Raw genomic sequence first — 8,328 nt, forward strand, 5'->3', positions numbered from 1 at the left:
TTCTCCTGCCTCAGCCTCCCGAGTAGCTGGGATTACAGGCACGCGCCACCATGCCTAGCTAATTTTTTGTATTTTTAGTAGAGACGGGGTTTCACTGTGTTGACCAGGATGATCTCGATCTCTTGACCTCGTGATCCACCCGCCTCGGCCTCCCAAAGTGCTAGGATTACAGGCTTGAGCCACCACGCCCGGCCGGGGTCACTAATTTTAAGAAAAGCAGCGAGCCCAGCTCTGGCCAGCAACCCGGGGAAGAGGGGGCGGGACAGGGCCGGGGAACGGCTCCCTCATGAGCAGGATCAAGTCTGACTCCAGGGCCGGGTACCTGCCAAAGCCACACCTCCTGCTCACAGGGCCAGTGTTTAACCGGCTCTCCCGAGGCACGGCCCATGAAGCCTTCAGAGGAACCGGAGCTGTGCACCCACAGGATGCAGAAGCCAGCGCCCGGGCACGAGGAGGGCGAGGCCACAAACCCCGGAGGCCCCAGGATGTCACCACACCCATCGCCAGGGTCCCAGCCGAACTCCGAGGGGCAGCGTGGTCCCTGACAATTTCCCCTGGGGCAGCCACGGCCCACCAAGGACTCAGGCATCGAGCCCCACACACATACCACAAGCCCCACACAATGCCCCTCTCCGAGGCTTACAGGCAAGACTGGCGGGATGGCATGGCACGCACACACCTGTGCAGACCCCAGCGTGCACGTACGCATGCACATGCACACACACACACACACACACAAACCCCTGCAGCCACAAACCCTGGCCTGGCCCACCTGCAGCTCCAGGCCCCAACTGGGTCCCCCCACACACTCACACTCAGGAACTCACAGGTACACCCAGCCAGGTGGAGGCAGATGCCGTCCCCTCCCATCCTCACGCTGGCCCCAAGCGCTGCCTCAGGTTCCCATCCCAGTATGTGTCCGCAGGGAGAACCTGGGCATCCGCCCCAGGACCACAGCCGCCGGGACGGGACAGGGTCAGATGGGGAAGGGCAGAGATCACTGCAGGCCACACGAGCATCCAGGGGTCAGCCAGGAAACAAGGCCCCTAAGGAGGCCGGGCCCTACAGGTCACACTGCCCGCAGCACCGCGGCCACGGCAGGAGGCCTGGCCGTCAGCCTCACGGGTGGGGACCCTCCAACGGTCAGACCAGGACTCGGATGCCTCATTCCGGCGGGTGAAGTTTCTGGAAAATTGAGGGATTACCTTTAAGCACAACTTTTTTCAAGGCTCCAAGGACAATTATGCATCAAAGGAAAATCGCTGGCGACAATGAAAAAGCCTCTTGGATTTTCTCCGCCTTTTAAATAGTGACAGGGTCGGGCGCGGTGGTTCCCGCCTGTCTTCCCAGCTACTCGGGAGGCCTGGGCGGTCGCACCACCTCAGGCCGGGGGTTCAATACCAGCTTAGACAACACGGCAAAACCCGGTCTGCACTAAAAATACAAAACCTAGCCGGGCATGGTGGCAGGTACCTGTCATCCCAGCTACTCAGGAGGCCGATGTGGGAGAATTTCGTGAACATGGTGGAGGTTGCAGTCAGCTGAGATCGCGCCACTGCACTCCAGCCTGGGCGACAAACTGAGACTCTACCTAAAAACAATCAATAAACAGCGAGGGGGCTGCCCTGGCCTGGGATCCCAAGCCTCATGCCATCTCTCCTCCTGCTGCCCTCACCTGCCCCACTCCTCTGAGGGGCCTGGGACCCAGAGGCGAGGCAGCTGCCCCCACAAGTGTGGGGTGGGAGCGACCTCCTGGGACAGGCCTAGGGAAGTGCTTCCCACCTCTTCCGGGAGCAGGCGTGTGGCCTCTGCACCTGGATGGAGTCTGCTGTGACAAGAGTCACGCCCCATGGGTCACAACAGTCACACCAGCATCTCTCGTCCCACTCCCCTGGGCTGCCTTTCCCACTCATGACCGACAGCCTCGGTCCTTACCCCACGCCCTCTCCAGGGAGGCCAGGGCTCTACCCCAGTGCAGCCGGAAGTACAGCAGATGTGATTCAAGGGAGAGCTGGCTGTTTTCTGGGTTTTCTGGAGACAAGGTCTTGATATCACCCAGGCTGGAGTGCAGTGGCGCGATCTCGGCTCACTGCAACCTCCTGCCTCCCGGGTTCAAGCGATTCTCCTGCCTCAGCCTCCTGAGTAGCTGGGATTACAGGCGCGCACCACTACACCCAGCCAATCTTTGTATTTTTAGAGAAAGGGTTTCACCACGTTTGCCAGGCTAGTTTTGAACTCCTGACCTCAGGTGATCCACCCGCCTCAGCCTCCCAAAGTGTTGGGATTACAGGCGTGAGCCATCGCGACCAGCCAGAGCTGGCCGTTTTCAGCGTGATGTGACCTGAAACTGTCTCGTGCTTCATGGTGCAGGGAAGCCTCTGGGCCACCCCAGAAACACAGCTGGGGGTGACAGGAGGGGCCCTGGGCAGGGCGGGCAGGGGGCTGCCCCAATTCCCTGTGCAGGAGACACACTGGAGGCTCTGAGCAAGGCTCTGAGCAAGAGACAGCCCCACACCTGAGGCATGTGCCCTGAGCAGTCAGCGCTCTGGGGCCAGGGCTGCCTTAGTTGGTGGGGGGAGGGGCCACTGCGGAGGGCCCCGAGAAGCGGCTCCCTGTGGGCCCAGCATGGAGCTCAGGCTGACCCTGCCGAGAGCGTCCCAGCACCTTACAGGCACAGGCTGGCACAGGGCCCCAAGCAGTGGCGGCGGCCAGGGACTCTGGGCAGGGGGAGAAGGGGCCGTGGAGCCTGGGGGACTCAGAACCCAGCCGGACTTCAGGACAGTGCCTGGGGGACGGCCGGCTCACGCTGGCCACCTGGGGTGTGTCCTGCCTTGTCCTATGCACTTGCTACTGACGTAGGTGGTGACAGGACAAAAAAAGGGTGGCAATACTGGGGTCAGAGGTCCCTGCCCCACCACAGGCAGGCCGGCCCGGGGAAGGAGGCTCACTGGGCCCCACCTGCCAGAGGGGAGCTTGTGAGGCCAGGAGCCAGGCAGGCCCAGCCCCTCGTGCCATCCCTGCCCACTGCAGGGCTGCCCACAGAGCGCTGGATACGCTGTTCTGGTGGTCCCAGCCCCTCGTGCCGTCCCTGCCCACTGTGTGGCTGCCCACAGAGCACTGGATACGCTGTTCTGGTGGCTGGTGGTCCCGGCCCCTGGTGCCGTCCCTGCCTGCTGTATGGCTGCCCACAGAGCGCTGGAGACGCTGTTCTGGTGGTCCCGGCTCCCCACTTTGAGTCCTCGCTGAGGCAGCACAAAGGGGTGCCCCACCCAGCCAGGCCAGTCCAGCTCCCAGACAGACCAACCCAGCAGACAGCTGCACCCACGCACCAGTCACGGGCGGCACGGTCACCTGCACCTAGAGCCGGCACTCAGAGGACAGGAGAACGGTGAGGTGCATCCTCTGGCTGCAGGGCCACCGCCCCTCACTGCCACTGCTCCCACTGGCATGGGCGCGGGAGTTAGCCCTTGGGAGATGCAGCTTCCCTTCTACCCAAGCAGGCCAGGTAGGCCTCGACTTCCTCATCTGTAAAATGGACACTCCACTCACCTCCCGGGAAGCCCCACAGCACAGGTCCCAAGAGAGCTCCCGAATGAGGAAGAGACCTGGAGCCTCCCTACCGCAGGCCTCCTGCCGGAGCGAGCCAAACTCCAGCTGTGCCGGCACCCACAGGTTCTCTCACGTGGCTGCCGGGGGGAACACTCGCAGACGGCGGGATGGAGAGGTGGACCCGGCACGCCTGATGCCAGAGCTCAATCCAGCACAAGCCCTAGCTGGGAACGGGACTCGAGACTGGCCTAGGACGCAGCCCACGGCCGCCCGCAGCCGCCCCCAGCACACTCAACGGGACTCGGGCCAGGACCTCCTTCACATGGGCTCCGTGTCCCCTCTGGGTTCAGGGAAAGATAGCCCTGCGGGCTGGCCTGCCCACCACCACCAAAGGGCCGCAGCCCCTGCCAGGCTGTGCCCAGCACTCAGCCCCAAAAGCACCCACAGTGCTGCCTGCAGTCAATATCTGCCCTCCACCAGGCCTTGTTCAAGGCCTTGATGGACCATGAGCTCCTGGGGGCCTGGGGCAGCTCCATGGAGATGCAGAAGACACAAAGCTAAACCCCCAACAGGATCCCCCTCTCCAGACGCCCCCGGCAACGCCGGCTGTCCCCAAGTTCAGCTTCCAACCCTCCCAGGGGCTCTGCAGATGTGTCTGGTGGGGGGCCTGCCTCTCAGATGTGCATTGACCGCCCCCCCCCCAACTCCCCACAGACACAGTGCCCGCCCCCTGGCTGCCACACCACGGGACTGCCCCAAATCCCCAAATTAATGGCTGGCGTACTAGCTTCCCCTAAACCTGGGATGAGCAACAGGGAGACTTTCAATTAAAAACCCTCACCTACTTCCTTTGTAGCCCAGAGTAATTACCGTATTATTAAAGAAGACGAGAAGAAAAGAAGAAAGCAAAATCAGCAATCCCACGAAATCTGCCTGCACAAAGTGTTGCACCATGGCGGGCCATCCTACAAACGGCATGGCCTCAGACCTGCCCAGAGCCCGGGAAACGAGGCGCTGGTCCTGCAGCTCCCTTAAAGGAACCAGAGAGGAGGAAAATCAGTCAGGAAAGGAAGCCCCTTTACACACAAGAAGGTCCGACTGCACAGCGGGCACAGTCAATTCAGAGGACCACCGGGGTTCCGACTCCCATGGGGGTGGAGGGAGTACAGCCGGCTCCTCCCACATCTCACCCTACCTGCCTGCGGCATGTCCTGCAGGACACCCAGCTGGCCTCTCGGCCCCCGGACCTGGCCCTCCCACTGGGACCCCACCCCAACCCCGGCTACCCGGCATGCAGGCCTCCCATCCCCTCCCATCTGTGAAGGAGCTGCTCTCAGAGCTCACTGCGGGGGGCTGAGCAAAACACTCTGGGCCCTGGAGACGTCAAGGCAAGCGTGCGCGTGCCTGCACACACTCCCGGGGGCTGCCTGCCTGGGAAACTCATCAGTAGGCACGGCCGGGCCCAGCCCAGAGCGTTTTGTTCTGGTGGTGGACACGCAGAGAAAAGAAAAACTTCACCGGTGACAACCGCAAACTTCCCCCTTCCGAACCTGGGGCCCTGGCAAAGTCTGTCCTCTGCCCAGAGGCACCCCAGGTCGGGCTGGGCTGTGCAGGGCAGAGTAGCCCGGGTGCTTCCATCCCCAGCTGCCCCTCCAGCCCCCTCCCGAATCCGAGCGCCGAAGGCCTAACTGGGTTTTTCCCCAAGACGGGAACCTTTGTACCTTCCGGCTCAGCTCCCACACCCAGGAAACAGCAACGATGCTCCTGCATGTCCTGGGGTGTAGAGGCAGACCCTGGAAGGCAGAGCCCCACCAGATGGACAGGTGGACAGCCCTGGGACCCACAGTAGAGAGCAGCGAGGGAGAAGATGCTGGACTCCACCTACACAGACAACCCTCCGGCCGTTTCCTGCAAACAATGCCATCCGGAGCCCACAGGAATAAGAACCAGCTGTCCCAAAGCCATTCTAGCTCAGGACGCAACAGTCCCCGAATGTCCTCTCAGCCCCCACGCCCCCCAACAGGAAAGTCTTCCCCCAAGAAAGTTGGAAGGGAGGAGCCGCGCGGGGATCGGGGATCGGCGTGACCACCGCAGGCCCCGCTCAGACATCTCACCCTCCCTCCCAGATCCGTGCGTTCCCGGAAAACAAAGCCGGTGGCCAGAGCGGAAGGGGGAGGGGGCGGCGAGCCCAGCCGGGAGTTCCCGGGCAGTGCCGCAACAGGTCCCTGCGGATCGGACCCCTTCCTCCCCCCACCACTCCCCTGCTCTCCCCCTCAAGAGCGTCAGGACTACAAAGTGTGGAGGGGGGCGCAGCTGCGTGGGGAGGGGCCAGGCCACGGCAGGAGGTGGCGACGGGGCCAGGTGGGCAGGGGCAACGAGACCAGAACGCGGGAGGTGTGAGGGACAAGGGTGAGTGGGCGGTGGGCTTGAGCACCAGGTAGGGGAAAAAAGCGGAAGGTGCGGTGGGGGGCTAAAGACTCAGCAAAGGGCAGGAGAGTTGGAGCACGGCAGTCACCGGGTGCAGAGTGGGGGGTCACTGGGGCCGCGAGGGCAGGGTCTGGAGTGTGAGGGTCCCTGGGGCGGCGGAGTCGTGAGTGTGGAGATCAGCGTGGAGCTATCTCTGGAGCTCCTGAGCGCGGCGTCGGCGGAGTGGGGGACGCTGGGGTCCCGAGTGCAGGGTCAGAGGGGTGTTGCAGCCGTGGGGCCCTGAGCGTGGGGCTCAGCGTGGAGGGCCGTTAGACGGGGTGGGCGATGGGGTCCGGAACGCAGGGGGCAATGGACCCTGTGTGGGGGCGGGGGCGCCGGGGGCACCGAGGGCCGCGCGCAGGGGGTGTGGGGGCCGGGCCGGGCGCGCGCGTCGTTACCTTGGCTCCGCTGTGGCCGGGCCCGTGGGCAGCGTCTGGGCGGCCGGCCCCGGCTCAGCAGCGCGGCGAGGACCCCCTCTCCGGGCCCCGCGCCCGCTCGCGCTTCGGCTCCGGCGCCCGCTCGGGCCCCCGCTCCGGCTCCCGCGCCGCCTGGACCGGCCTCCGCATGTTCGGGGCGGGAAGCGCCGGGCTCGCCGCGCTCCGCCGCGCCCGCTCCGGGGCCCGCGCGCCTTACGCCGCCAGCGTCGGCCAGCGGGGGGCGGCGGCCATACGCGCCTCACTGCGCAGCCGCGGCCAGGGCGCCGGGGGCGCGCGCCGCCGACGTCACAGCGCGGGGAGGGGCCAACGCCAGGCAGGGCGTCAGTCGCGCCGCTTTGCGACAGTGGGTGGCGCCGCGCGACAGCCACCGCGCTTTGCGGCCGCTCCGGGACCGCCGGACCGCTGCCCGCGGGGAACACCGAAAGCGCGCGGCCGCGGGGACGGACGCCGGCGGGAAAGGCGTCGAGAGGTTTCCACATCCGCCTGGGGGTGGGGTTTCCGCCGCCCGTGCCGCCCCACCCGCTGTTGCCATGGCGACGCGTGGCTGGTCGCCTTGGCACCGCCCCGCCGCGTGTGTGACGTCACGGTCTCGCCACCTGACGTCACGGGCGGGCGGCGCCGCGGGGCGTTGCCTGCGTGGGGCGGTGGCGGGCGAGGCGCGGCGAGACGACGGTCTGCGCGCGCGGGGCTGCGAGGTTTCCGGGGCAGGGGCTGCGAGGTTTCCGGGGCAGGCGCTGCAAGGGGCGGGCGCCCGGCCAGGAAATGAGCTGATTAAGGGCAAGAGGGTTTTCCCTCTGGCTTTCCTGGGCCAGGAGGGGAAAACGGTTCTAGAAGAACTGCTCGGTGTCCAGGAGTACAACAGCGGAGGCGTGGGCGGCCGACAGCGGGTCAAGTGCACTGCGGGGCCCGCCATGCCACGCATGCGGCTCTGCGCGTGGAGCGCACTCCCTGCCCGAGCGCTGCCTGCCTCCCGCCTGCACCGGGCAATACACATGGGGAGGGGACCCACAGGCCCAGGCCCCGCACAGGGAGGCCCCGTTTCGCCCCGTGACAGTGCCCGGAAGGGGACCTGCAGCAGCTAAAGAAATGGTTCCCGGCCTCCCCGCATCCCCCACGCACCTCCCGGTGGGGCTTTTTTAAAGTCCGAGGAGACGCGTTCATTCAAACATGTATTAAGTGCCTGTCAGTGGCTCTGAGAATAGCACAGTGAGCTAGACTCTTGGCATCGTTTCCCAGGGAGTCCTTGGTCCTAGGGGGAGGAGACAGCCCTCTGATGATTTCAGATGATGATATAAGGTAGGACGTAGGGCGGGGACGTTGTAATCCCAGGACTTCGGGACGCTGAGGAAGGAGGACACTCGGTTGAGCCCAGGAGCTCAAGACCAGCCTGAGCAACAGAGTGAGCCCTTATCTCTACAAAAAATACAATTAGGGTGTGGTGGCGCATCCCCGTGGCCCCAGCTACTTGGGAGGCTGAGCCAGGAGGATTGCTTGAGCCCAGGAGGTCGAGGCTGCAGTGGGCTGTGATTGTCCCACTGCACTCTAGCCTGCCTGACAGAGCAAGACTGTCTTAAAATAGTAATATTAAATGAAATCCTGGCCGGGCGCGGTGGCTCACGCCTGTAATCCCAGCACTTTGGGAGGCCGAGGCGGGTGGATCACAAGATCAGGAGTTTGAGACCAGCCTGGCCAAAATGTTGAAACCCCGTCTCTACTAACAAAATACAAAAATTACCTGGGTGCGGTGGCACGCGCCTGTAATCCCAGCTACTCAGGAGGCTGAGGCAGGAGAATCGCTTGAACCCAGGAGGCGGAGGTTGCAGTGAGCCGAGATCGCGCCATTGCACTCCAGCCTAGGTGACGGTGAGACCCTGTC

At 64.4% G+C, this 8,328-nt stretch overlaps 1 protein-coding gene across 1 annotated transcript in view; it reads right to left on the reverse strand.

Moving 5' to 3' along the window:
* The window catches only part of CSNK1G2 (casein kinase 1 gamma 2), a gene marked incomplete at its 3' end in the record, with an annotated part of 34,718 nt that extends 28,036 nt beyond the window's left edge, over positions 1-6,682 (reverse strand). Inside the window, exon 1 of the mRNA XM_037733441.1 lies at positions 6,414-6,682. The remainder of the gene's footprint in view (positions 1-6,413) is intronic.
* Between the last annotated feature and the right edge of the window lie 1,646 nt (positions 6,683-8,328).

The sequence above is a fragment of the Cebus imitator genome, unplaced genomic scaffold (genome assembly GCF_001604975.1).
Source record: "Cebus imitator isolate Cc_AM_T3 unplaced genomic scaffold, Cebus_imitator-1.0 Scaffold524, whole genome shotgun sequence".
Classification (NCBI taxonomy): domain Eukaryota; kingdom Metazoa; phylum Chordata; class Mammalia; order Primates; family Cebidae; genus Cebus; species Cebus imitator.